Source organism: Choloepus didactylus, chromosome 18, assembly GCF_015220235.1.
Source record: "Choloepus didactylus isolate mChoDid1 chromosome 18, mChoDid1.pri, whole genome shotgun sequence".
Taxonomy (NCBI): Eukaryota; Metazoa; Chordata; class Mammalia; order Pilosa; family Megalonychidae; genus Choloepus; species Choloepus didactylus.
In genome coordinates, this window is record NC_051324.1 from 58,169,427 (window position 1) to 58,181,193 (window position 11,767).

Sequence of the window (11,767 nt, forward strand, 5' to 3'; positions counted from 1 at the left end):
AACTCTTATTCATTGTTGGTGGGACTGTATAATGGTTCAGCCACTCTGGAAGTCAGTCTAGCAGTTCCTTAGAAAACTAGATATAGAGCTACCATTCGATCCAGCGATTGCACTTCTCGGTATATACCCGGAAGATCGGAAAGCAGTGACACGAACAGATATCTGCACGCCAATGTTCATAGCAGCATTATTCACAATTGCCAAGAGATGGAAACAACCCAAATGTCCTTCAACAGATGAGTGGATAAATAAAATGTGGTATATACACACGATGGAATACTACGCGGCAGTAAGAAGGAACGATCTGGTGAAACATATGACAACATGGATGAACCTTGAAGACATAATGCTGAGCGAAATAAGCCAGGCACAAAAAGAGAAATATTATATGCTACCACTAATGTGAACTTTGAAAAATGTAAAACAAATGGTTTATAATGTAGAATGTAGGGGAACTAGCAGTAGAGAGCAATTAAGGAAGGGGGAACAATAATCCAAGAAGAACAGATAAGCTATTTAACGTTCTGGGGATGCCCAGAAATGACTATGGTCTGTTAATTTCTGATGGATATAGTAGGAACAAGTTCACTGAAATGTTGCTATATTATGTAACTTTCTTGGGGTAAAGTAGGAACATGTTGGAAGTTAAGCAGTTATCTTAGGTTAGTTGTCTTTTTCTTACTCCCTTGCTATGGTCTCTTTGAAATGTTCTTTTATTGTATGTTTGTTTTCTTTTTAACTTTTTTTTTCATACAGTTGATTTGAAAAAAGAAGGGAAAGTTAAAAAAAAAAAAAAAAAGAAAAAAGACAAACAAGGAAAAAAAAAAAAAGATGTAGTGCCCCCTTGAGGAGCCTGTGGAGAATGCAGGGGTATTCGCCTACCCCACCTCCATGGTTGCTAACATGACCACAGACCTAGGGGACTGGTGGTTTGATGGGTTGAGCCCTCTAACATAAGTTTTACCCTTGGGAAGACGGTTGCTGCAAAGGAGAGGCTAGGCCTCCCTGTATTTGTGCCTAAGAGTCTCCTCCTGAATGCCTCTTTGTTGCTCAGATGTGGCCCTCTCTCTCTGGGTAAGCCAACTTGAAAGGTGAAATCACTGCCCTCCCCCCTACGTGGGATCAGACACCCAGGGAAGTGAATCTCCCTGGCAACGTGGAATATGACTCCCGGGGAGGAATGTAGACCCGGCATCGTGGGATGGAGAACATCTTCTTTATCAAAAGGGGGATGCGAAAGGAAATGAAATAAGCTTCAGTGGCAGAGAGATTCCAAAACGAGCCGAGAGTTCACTCTGGTGGGCACTCTTACGCACACTTTAGACAACCTTTTTTAGGTTCTAAAGAATTGGGGTAGCTGGTGGTGGATACCTGAAACTATTAAACTACAACCCAGAACCCATGAATCTCGAAGACAGTTGTATAAAAATGTAGCTTATGAGGGGTGACAGTGGGATTGGGAATGCCATAAGGACCAAACTCCACTTTGTCTAGTTTATGGATGGATGTGTAGAAAAGTAGGGGAAGCAAACAAACAGACAAAGGTACCTAGTGTTCTTTTTTACTTCAATTGCTCTTTTTCACTCTAATTATTATTCTTGTTATTTTTGTGTGTGTGCTAATGAAGGTGTCAGGGATTGATTTAGGTGATGAATGTACAACTATGTAATGGTACTGTAAACAATCGAAAGTACAATTTGTTTTGTATGACTGCGTGGTATGTGAATATATCTCAATAAAATGATGATAAAAAAAAAAAAAAAGGAGTAAAGCCCACAAATTATATTATATTAAATAAACCTTCAAATACTGATTTTCTTCAGTTACAGTTAAGGGGCTTGAGGTAGAATAGAGCAGTTAGAACACTTTCTAAATATTGTTCAAGGCAAATTTTTACTCAAGTATTTCTGTTGCTATGCGAATTAGTATATTTAACAATGTGTTTTATTATGCTATTATCTTCTTTATTTTTATCAATGTTTTTCTACTTAGCATATGTATATTAAAATAATGTTTTTTCTTAAAAAAAAAAAAGGGATGTTGGATTTTGTCAAATGCTTTTTCAGCATCTATTGAGATGATCAATTGATTTTTCCCTTTTGACTTGTTAATGTGTTGTAATACATTGATTGATTTTCTTATGTTGAACCATCCTTGCATGCCTGGAATAAACCCCACTTGGTCATGGTGTATGATTTTTTTAATGTGTCTTTGGATTCGATTTGCAAGTATTTTGTTGAGGATTTTTGCATCTATATTCATTAGGGAGATTGGCCAGTAGTTTTCCTTTTTTGTAACATTTTTGCCTGGTTTTGGTATTAGATTGATGTTGGCTTCATAAAATGAGTTAGGTAGTGTTCCATTTTCTTCAATGTTTTGAAAGAGTTTGAGTAAGATTGGTGTCAGTTCTTTCTGGAAAGTTTGGTAGAATTCCCCTGTGAAGCCATCTGGCCCTGGGCATTTATTTGTGGGAAGATTTTTGATGACTGATTGGATCTCTTTGCTTGTGATGGGTTGGTTGAGGTCTTCTATTTCTTCTCTGGTCAGTCTAGGTTGTTCATATGTTTCCAGGAAATTGTCCATTTCCTCTACATTATCCAGTTTGTTGCCATACAGTTGTTCATAGTATCCTCTTATAATTTTTTTAATTTCTTCAGGATCTGCAGTTATGTCACCTTTTTCATTCATTATTTTGTTTATATGGGTCTTCTCTCTTTTTGATTTTTTCAGTCTGTCTAGGGGCTTGTCAATCTTGTTGATCTTCTCAAAGAACCAACTTTTGGTGATATTTATCCTCTCTATTGTTTTTGTTCTCTATGTCATTTATTTCTGCTTTAATCCTTGTTATTTCCTTTCTTCTACTTGGTTTAGGATTGGTTTGCTGTTCATTTTCTAGCTTCTTCAGTTGATCCATTAGTTCTTTGATTTTGGCTCTTTCTTCCTTTTTAATATATGCATTTAGTGCTATAAATTTCCCCCTTAGCACTGCTTTTGCTGCATCCCATAGGTTTTGGTATGTTGTGTTCTCATTTTCATTCATCTCTATATATTTAGCAATTTCTCTTGCTATTTCTTCTTTAACCCACTGATTGTTTAGGAGTGTGTTGTTTAACCTCCAGGTATTTGTGAATTTTCTAAGTCTCTGATGGTTATTTACTTCTAGTTGTATTCCATTGTGGTCAGAGAATGTGCTTTGAATAATTTCAATCTTTTTAAATTAATTGAGGCTTGTTTTATGTCCCAGCATATGATCTATTCTGGAGAAAGTTCCATGAGCACTAGAAAAGTATGTGTATCCTGGTGATTTGGGATGTAATGTCCTGTATATGTCTGTTAAATCTAATTCATTTATCAGATTGTTTAGGTTTTCAATTTCCTTATTGGTCTTCTGTCTGGTTGATCTATCTATAGGAGAGAGTGATGTGTTGAAGTCTCCCACAATTATTGTGGAAACATCAATTGCTTCCTTTAGTTTGGCCAGTGTTTCTCTCATGTATTTTGTGGCACCTTGATTGGGTGCATAGACATTTACGATTGTTATTTCTTCTTGCTGAATTGCCCCTTTTATTAGTATGTAGTGGCCTTCTTTGTCTCTCAAAACGTCCCTGCATTTGAAGCCTATTTTATCTGAGATTAATATTGCTACACCTGCTTTCTTTTGGCTGTAGCTTGCATGAAATATTTTTTTCCATCCTTTCACTTTCAGTTTCTTTGTGTCCCTGTGTCTAAGATGAGTCTCTTGTATGCAACATATTGATGGTTCATTTTTTTTGATCCATTCTGTGAATCTATATCTTTTAATTGGGGAGTTTAATCCATTTACATTCAACGTTATAACCGTGAAGGCATTTCGTGAATCAGTCATCTTATCCTTTGGTTTATGTTTGTCATATTTTTCCCTTCTGTCTATTAATATCCTTTATTGTACCCATACCGAATCTCTTTAGTACTGAACCTTTCTCCAAGTCTCTCTGTCCTTTCTTTGTTTCTCTGTCTGTAGGGCTCCCTTGAGTATCTCCAGTAGGGCAGGTCTCTTGTTAGCAAATTCTGTCAGCATTTGTTTGTCTGTGAAAAATTTAAGCTCTCCCTCAAATTTGAAGGAGAGCTTTGCTGGATAAAGTATTCTTGGCTGGAAATTTTTCTCACTCAGAATTTTAAATATATCGTGCCACTGCCTTCTCGCCTCCATGGTGGCTGCTGAGTAGTCACTACTTAGTCTTATGCTGTTTCCTTTGTATGTGGTGAATTGCTTTTCTCTTGCTGCTTTCAGAACTTGCTCCTTCTCTTCTGTGTTTGACAGTGTGATCAGTATATGTCTTGGAGTGGGTTTATTTGGATTTATTCTATTTGGAGTTCGCTGAGCATTTATGATTTGTGTATTTATGTTGTTTAGAAGATTTGGGAAGTTTTCCCCAACAATTTCTTTGAATACTCTTCCTAGACCTTTACCCTTTTCTTCCCCTTCTGGGACACCAATGAGTCTTACATTTGGACGTGTCATATTATCTATCATATCCCTGAGGTCCATTTCGATTTTTTCAAATTTTTTCCCCATTCTTTCTTTTATGCTTTCAGTTTCCATTCTGTCATCTTCCAGGTCACTGATTCATTGTTCAACTTCCTCTAGTCTTGTACTATGAGTATCCAGAATCTTTTTAATTTGGTCAACAGTTTCTTTAATTTCCATAAGATCATCCATTTTTTTATTTAGTCTTGCAATGTCTTCTTTATGCTCTTCTAGGGTCTTCTTGATTTCCTTTATCTCCCGTACTATGGTCTCATTGTTCATCTTTAGTTCTTTGAGTAGTTGCTCTAGGTGCTGTGTCTCTTCTGGTCTTTTGATTTGGGTGCTTGGGCTTGGGTTATCCATATCGTCTGGTTTTTTCATATGCTTTATAATTTTCTGTTGTTTTTGGCCTCGTGACATTTGCTGAACTTGATAGGGTTCTTTTAGGATTTGTAGACCAATTGAAGTCCTTATCTCTAATTTATCAGATCTACAGCTTCGTGGAGTACACTTTCTCTAACTAACCAGCAGGTGGCGTCCACGAGCCACGTGTTCTCCACAAGCCAGTTCTCCCCTGCTTAGCCTTTTTGGTGAGTTGGGGAGTGAGTCTTGTGGGGTCCAATTGGTGTACCAAGCTTGCGTGTGTAGTTGGTGTTGCTTGCCCTGTATATGGGGCGTGTTTCGGGGCAGTCAGGGAGGGGGGGGTGGCTCTAGCAATCAAATCTTCCTGGTGATCCTAGAGTTTTAAAGCTGCTGCAATAGTCTAATCCTTCAGTTCAGTCCTGCCACAGTTTGTCTCTGCCACTGACCCACATGTCCTTGGTATTGGCGTATGGCTCCTGCGACTTGCAAGTGGGCCCCTCTTCCAGGCCGTGCACCCTGGGTCCTCTGTTGAGGGATGACTGTGCTATGTCAGGTGAGGGCAGTTCTGGGCTGCTGGGCTGTGTAGGGAGGCTCCCAGTCTGCTGAAATGATGGCTGAATGGGGCTTTGTTAATTCACACTGCTCTACCTTCCCAACTCTGGGACAATCAGCTGAGGTTGCAGGGAAGGCTAAGGTCCATGCCCAGTTTTGTGGTGTGTGCCTGTTATTTGAAGCACTTCCGTCACACTGGGTTGTCTGGGGAAGTTCTGGGCTATGGGGCTGGCGATGGGCAGGAGTGTTTCCTGTCCACCAGGATGATGGCTGTGAGTGGACACCCCCCCTTTTCTTGGGAAGTTGTGGTGTTTAGTGAATTTTCTCAGCCACTGGATTATTGCGTTTTGTCTCAGAGCTCTCCTAGTTCTGCTCTTGACTTGACCTGCCCAAATAGCAAGTCTTTGAAGCTTTCTGTATTGGGCTTCTTAGAGTAATTGTTTTAGAAAAAGAAAAAAGGATTAAAAAAACAAAAAAAAACAACAACAAAAAAAAAACGGGCCCTCCTCAGAGATCTAATGGGTTATTGAAATGCTAAGAGAGAAAGCAACCTGGGCCATTAAGGAAAGGTCCACAGGGCAGAGAGATCAGCTTTTCTTCAGGATTTGCATATGCGCCTCAGGGCCCTTCCCCTTTCTATGTTCACCAGAACTCCAAAAATCCTCCGCTTTTATTTTGGAGTTTTTCGTGTTGTTTTTTTTTCTCTGTGCCTGTCTCCTCTCTGCTGGGCTGGCTGCTCTCAGATTCTCTGGTGTCTGGTCTCAGTCTATCTATTGTTGGAGTTTGAATCAGTAGAATGAGTTTCCGATAAGGGCTGCCACTGCAGTTCTGCCTTCTCCTTCCCGGAGATGACAGCCCCTCCTCCCCCGGGACTGAGCCTGGCAGGGAGGGGCGCGGGTCCCCTGGCCGCAAAAACTTACAGATTTCGCTGATCTCAGCAGTTCCACATTTTCATGAGTGTTGTATGAAGTATGCCCAAAGTCAGATTGCTCTGTGGTGTCCAGTCCACGCAGTTCCTGGCTTTCTACCTACTTTCCTGGAGGAGTAACTAAAACATACAGCTCACCAGTCTGCCATCTTGCCCCGCCTCTGGAAATAGCTAGTTTAATATACCATTCTGGATTTAGGGAGCTTGAGCTAGACATATAAATTTACTCCATCAGCTTAGAAAAGATTTTTGACACAATGAGATTGGATGCAATCTCCTAGGAAAAGGGTATAGATAGAAAAGACAGCTAAGGGTCAAGCCCTGGGGACACTTCATTATTTAGAGACCTTGCAGGGGAGGAAGAGTCAGAAGAGTAAATGGAGAAGAATCTGTGAGTGAGGAAAGAAGAAAACTGGGTTGGTATGGGACTTCATATTCTGGTGAAAAAAAATGTTTTAACAAAGAGAGGGTGGTCACTTTAAACAAATGCTGCTGAGACATCAAGTAAAGTAAGAACAGATATTGACCATGAGCCTTGGCAAGAGGGCATTGATGATCTTATTGAGAGCTGGTTCAGTACTTGATTAGAGAGAGCTGAAGAGTCAATGGGAGGTGAGGAAGGAGGGACAATGAGCAATGACAATTTTTTGAGAGGTTATGCTGTGAAGAGGAATTAACAGATGGAGTGGTAGCTGGCAGGGGACCAAAGCAATAGAAAAGCATATCTGTATATATGTGTGTGTGTGTGTGTGTGTGTGTGTGTGTGTGTGTGTGTGTATGTGTGTGTGTATGTGTATATATATACACACATACATACATACATACATACATACATACATACAGTAGAGAGAGAGAGAGATTGATGATGTAGGAAAGAAAGGTTTTATTGCAGGAGTTGTCTTTGAGAAGGCAAAAGGAAATGGAATCCAGGGCGCAAGTGGAAGGGCTGGCTCAAGAGAGTAGGGCTGTAATAGGACGGAAGGAAGGGCGTATGTTCACAGGTACAGGGAGGCACATAGATACGGAGATAGGAAAATGAGGCCTTTCTCTTCTAATTGCCTCTATTTTCTCCATAAAGTCTGAGGTGGGGTCATGATTGGTGAGGTGGGGTGAAGAGGTATTGGAAATTTGAAGAGAGAAGGTATGGAATTGTCTCAGAGAGTTAGAAGGCAAATTTACATGGAAAATGTGGCAGAAGCTTCTCTGGCAGTGTTAAGAGCTGATTTGAAATTTGTGGCCATTATGGGGAAGTGAGTCCTATTATCATGGAAGTGTAATTTTCTCCAGCAACATTAAGCTCTTCAGGGGCAGGCATGGAGTGAGGAGATGGCTGGTTTTTTGCCAAGCAGGTTTGACAGGTGTTCTGAGAGTTAGCAAGGTTATATGTTGTTGAAGCAACTTAATCCAATTAAAATAAGGAAAGAAATGAGGACATGGGGGTGGGGGGTAAGTACAAAGGAACAGTAGAGTCAAAGGAATGAAGGTTTCCATGTAGTGGGAGAGTAACTGGAGTTAGTTCTACACTCTGTTCTGCTATAGCACATTTCAATAGCATCAGTTCCTCATATTCAATTGGAAAATAGAATAATGTCAGAGTAATGTGGAAAGTGTGTTGGTTCATGCAAAAATTTTTCCTAAGCAAGGGAAGTAGTATTATAAATCCAGCAAGGAAAGGAAAAGACCCTTGGTTGGCTATAGTAAGCCCCCTTTAACTCTATTTTAATAAAATTAAAAATAAGTGCCTGTGACGGGAAACCAGATTCACTGGCTCAGAGCTTTATTTCCATCTGCATAATCTCAGAGCTGCAAGTCAGTTTTTCAAGTCTTTTTTTTTGGGGGTGGGGAGGAGGTGGTGCATTTTTTTGATAGCTTCCAGCCACTGTGAGCTATTTGTCTCACTGTCCAAGTTTCCTCCCAGGGTCTGATTTGCTGCTTTTATTAGTGCTCTGGTTACAAAGTGGCACTGATTGTAAGTGAGCAAGCTTCCCCAATTTTCCTCATTAGCCCGGTTACTTTAGTGGATAATTTTACACAATGGTTTTTTTTCCCCCAGGAAATTCCAATGAAGTAATTGTAGAGTATACATAGTCTACAGAAATGCCTGCACAGTATGTGAACTGGAAGGATAAAAGGTCTAGGTCATTACTATGCCAGTGGCAGTTAAGGTGGAGGGAAAGAAAGATGAATGAAGCTAAGGGTCAAGGAACAGGTGGTCATGATGTTAGCTGGATAATCTATTATCAGGAGTTTTTAAGCTGGGTCCATGGTCCCCATTCAGGGTTCCTTAAACTTGAAAGGGAAAAAATAACATCTTTATTTTTACTACCACTAACTTAAAATTTAGCATTTTCTTCAATTATTAATGTAGGCAACAAACCACAGTAGTAATAGCAGAACCTGTGACTTTGTTATTAATATAAATAACTGAAATTTTTATCATATTACAGTTGCAGATAAATTGAACTGTTGCTGAGGCCCATCACTACTTCAAAATTATAACAGTTATTAGATCTGCTACTAGAACTTGTTAAATGTGTTAATAAGTACTACTACTAATAAGTACTAATAATTTAAAATTTTAATTTTTTGATAAATTATATTTTAATGTAACTAGTTTCTGTGCAATCCTATGCATTTTATTTTCTGCATTTTAAAACATTATTTTCAGAAGTGGTGCATAAGTGTCATTAGACTGTCAAAGGGAACCATGGCACAGTAAAGTAAGAAAATCCCTGATTTATATGGAAGATACTGAAGTTGCCAGGAATAAGCACAGGAGTAGTAAAGGAGGAAGATAGTGAACCCAATGCTTTTTCCTGTAAAATGCTGTAAATTGTATCTTTCCTTATTTATTTATAAAAGTCATAATTGGTAAACAAATATTTATTTGGTTAGGGCATATTTTTATAGCAAAGGTGAACTTGATTCATAGATCATAGAATTTCCTTTTCTTCTTTCTTCTATTCTTTTTCAACATCTTCTCCATCTTTCCCATCATCATCACCACCACCATCATCATCACCATCATCATCAGCAGCAGCAGCACCCATCAACATCTTTGCTAATATTTACTGAGTATTCTAGACACTTTACATTAATAAAAAATTAATATTATCTATATTAATTTTAGAGCAAGAAGTGATCATAGAGAACATTTAGTTCAACTACCCATTTTATAGAGGAATAAACTAAGATTCAGTAGAGTAAGTTGTGTAAGTTATTTGTCAGCAAGTTAGTAGCAGAAAAGGGACTAGTATTCAGCAGAAAGAAATACTATACAGTAGGCTGGAATCACCAGGGAAAAAGGCAGATTTTTTGCCCCCATAGATACCGTCAGATGACTTTTTCAAGAGGATATAAAGCAACAGCGATTCTTACCTGAAATGTATCAGTGAGTTCTTTTTCCCCATACTCTCCCAGAACTGAACTAGATGTTATCAATCTTGTTAATTTTTGCCAAAACAATGAGTGAAAAAACCATTCTGTATCTTGTTTTATTTTGTATTTTCTTGATGATTGGTGAAGTCAAACATTTTTCATATGTTATTGGGCTTTTACATTTCTTTCCTATAAATTACCTATTTATATATTTGCCTACTTTTGTACTCTCATCATGTTTCTTATTAATGTACAAGGGCTTTTTCAACCTTAAGGATATTAACTCTTAGTCTTGCAGCCATTCCCTCCTAGTTCAGCATTAACTTGACTTTCTTCATTTTTCTCTTAAATGTTCTCTTCCATTCACTTTTCTTTCAGCTTCTTAAGTGTGTGGCATTTCCAGGTATGGCTGAGTTCTACAAGTGGCATCGCTGACATGTCTTTTAAAAAGTAACTTTGGAGATAATATTTCTTCATGGGTCAGGAATAGGTCTTTCTTTGTACATGTATTTCATTATGATACCAAAAAGGCTACTTTCAGCAGTTCTGATAGAAGAGTTCAATGTCTAATACTCACTGTTAGGTGTTAGTTGGGTTATTAGTTCCTCAAGTTCCTCATCCTTGAGCATAATTCCCATGTTTTCCATAAGGGGTTCCACTTTGTTGATTTTGACTCTTGGCTCTTAGGAAAAAAGGTCATAGAATAAGAACATGAGTATTGATGCTGAAGAGTGAAAAATGCTAATGATGGTCACGCATCTTAGACCCCAAATGGAAGGTAAAGAACAAGGGCCCAAAGAAACTATTACCATGGATATACATTAATATTTATAGATGGATATTCTTAGATGAAGTTATGTCTGTTAAAAATAGGAAAAAATTGAGAAAGATAATCACTGAATTGTTAACAGTATTTACCTTTATGGGAAGGGATTAGATTGCAGAGGATGGGGGTTGGGCACTTTCACTTCTTTATACAATTTAAGTGGTAGAATTGGATATTTTTTGAAATAGTATTTTTGTGTTTTCTTTATAGTTTTCTAATAAAAGATTTAAAAAGAATTGTTTATACAGAGTTAGTATGGAACATGGGAATAGAATATTTTCCTTAATACTGATCCAGGCACTCTGCTTCACTTTCCCATGAGAGATCAGTCAAGAGGGGTAGGCAAATCTGATGATTCATGGTGGAAACAACAACCAGTCTAGACAATTAGCAAGAAAACAGTGTTTGAAACTTCCTACACTAATATGATACTCTAACTCATATCCCAAAAGGTCAGCACACCTAAGGAATGGTAAGTTATGAGCCATAAAACTGGATCAATAAATTGGAAACAAAGTTGGAACATTTAAAGGAAAATGCTAAACCTAAGGTTTTATTTTTACTTGTTATTTCATCATGCTTCTCACTCACCTTTGAGGCCCTTCACAGCTTTTAGCAATCTATTCTTATACACATTTCCATCAGCTGTAAAATAAGACACAAGTCAGAATATAGGCTAAATGATGTGAAGATTTATAAAGGCAGCAACATCCTACATTAAAACCTTCAATTTGTTTGGAAGTTTATTTAATTTTACCCTTAAGAATGGCATGAAAGATGAAAGAAAGTTTTCACTGCTATAAATCTATCCATTAGTTGAAATAAATTATTTCCTAGTTTTTCTTTTTCTTTCCTTTGCTTACTCCCTTGGTTTCCTTCTTCTAATCGTGGTTTAAATTAGGCAGTGCTCCCTGGGTGACAGGATAATTTAGCTTTGATGGTGGGAGACTAGTGAAAGAAGTTGCCAACTCCCAGGATTGCAATGTAAATGTCAAAAACAGGATGGTTTCTAATGTAAGAATTGTGTTTTCTAAATGGGTTTTATAGGACATACACATGTATAATTTTAGAAGTTCTTTCACACAAGCCCATACATCCAAGCTAACTACTCACTGTGCCTTGGCAGAGTTTTCAGCAGTTCCTTCTGCTTCTCATCAGTGATTACTAGCCCCATTTTCCTTAACACATTTTTCAAGTTACTGACATCAACCTT